The sequence below is a fragment of the Condylura cristata genome, unplaced genomic scaffold, assembly GCF_000260355.1.
Source record: "Condylura cristata isolate star-nosed mole 26May11 unplaced genomic scaffold, ConCri1.0 scaffold00009, whole genome shotgun sequence".
NCBI classification, from domain to species: Eukaryota; Metazoa; Chordata; class Mammalia; order Eulipotyphla; family Talpidae; genus Condylura; species Condylura cristata.
In genome coordinates this window covers 27,978,615-27,980,569 of record NW_004567110.1, presented here as the reverse complement: position 1 = coordinate 27,980,569, position 1,955 = coordinate 27,978,615, and positions in this window count along the sequence as shown.

The following is a 1,955-nucleotide window of genomic DNA, read 5'->3' as shown; positions in this document are numbered from 1 at the left end:
TCTTTATGAATACAGAACTGGGGTACAGGGCTGAGGTGCAGGGGTGGGTGAGAGACAGAGTGGGGACAGAGGATTCAGCAGTGACAGAGTACACTGCTGAGGGCAGCAGCGGGCAGGTCAGGAGAGGTCTGCCACAATAGGTGGATCACCTCTGGGTTGGGGATTGAACTCATGCAGAAGTGGCTTTAGCTTCTTAGTGCTGTGTATTAACCTGCTGTACCACCAGAGAAGGCCATACACAGCTTTTTGAATAAGTATGAAGTAGCTAATAATACATTGGTTTTGATGGGAAAATTAAATCTAGGTATTGTCTTAGAAAGTTTTATGACTTGTCAACATTTTTTCAAGCACATTTTCGTGGGATGGAGGAGATGCTGATATTCTTGCTTTATTTGTTTTTGGCACTACCAGTTGAGTATAAGCAAAATCTTTCCACCAATAGTGAAAGCCTTTCACTTAACACTGACTACATAGAGATGCAGCACCACAATCCTTCAGAAACAACTTTATTCTTCCAAGTTATTGAGAGTAACCATAAATGCCCTCTCCTCACTGCAGATTCTCTCATTAATATCTTTCATTAGTGTGGTTATATTGATTATATTTGACGAACCACTAACACATGAAATTTTTAAAAAAGATTTTATGTATTTATACATACAACAATTGGGGTGTAGGCCAGCGGACAGGGGGTAAAAGGATTCACCAGAGACAGAGTGGGGAGCAGAACAGGCAGATGAACTGAAATACACTGAGGTGAGAAGGTCTGCTGTGCCCTGTGAGTCAGCTCCCTGGCAGAGGATCAAACTATATAGTCTTTTCAAAGTGACATCCAGTTAACAACTGGATTCAGAAACATCTAGTTAAGTTCCTTCATGAGTTTTTGTGACTTCATAACACATCTTTTTATTACCAAATAATGGAAAGGTTCCTATTACTATATCCATTGTCTGTGTGCCAGGGTTTACTAAATGCATTGCACACAAAGTTTATTTAATCCTTACAACTTTATAAGGTAGATATTAGTAATATCCCATTTCACTCGATACAGAGGAGACATTTTACGAAACCAAAGAACTGAGAGCTTATTGCCCAAGGTTACAAAACTAATAGTGGAAGAGGATTTAGACTCGGGTATTTGGCTCTAGCGTCCATGCCCTGAACCACTACACTACACTGCTTCCTGTAAAAATGTCTAAAATAATGTCCCATGCTTAATCTTATCAATTCTGTGCTTTATTCACCAACTCTATTTGAAGTCCTCGTATTTATCTTTTGTTTGTTAATACACTTAGTTACCTAAACAGCAGAAACTTTTCCACTTAGCTTATTTTTCCATGTGGTGATTTATTTTTAAATACCTCTGAATAGTGAGAGCTTTTGAGCCTATGCTGTATGCTAGACACTGCTAAGTACTTTAAATATACATTTTTTTTACTTAATCTCTAGGACATCTCTTTGTAAATGTGCAGTTTTAACTCCCAGGAAACTGAGGCTTAAAGGAGTTTAATAACTGGGTTATACTGCTAATAAGTGATATGTGCCTAGAATCAGAGCCTGTGTTCTTTAAAATGCTATTCTTAACTGCTTCTAATATTGACTTTTGGTTGACTGAACTTTTAAAATTGGACAGTTCTAAAATAATTTGAAACAAATATGCATATGGAGAAATGCAATGTGTGCATGTAAGGTTATGGCAGCATTGTAATTTGAGTGCTTTAAAAACAATGAATTTCTGGCCCTCCCTGGGGGCATAACAGGTTGCACAGCACTGCAAGCTGGCCGCAGCCACTTCAATGTGAGGTTACCCACATGGCGTGGCAGACCTCTCCTGACTCACCCGCTGCTCCCCTCAGCAGTGTACTTGTCAGTTGGCCTGTTCTGCTCCCCACTCTGTCTCTGGTGAATCTTCTCACTGCCCCTGCACCTCTGGCCTGTACCCTAGTTCTGTATGC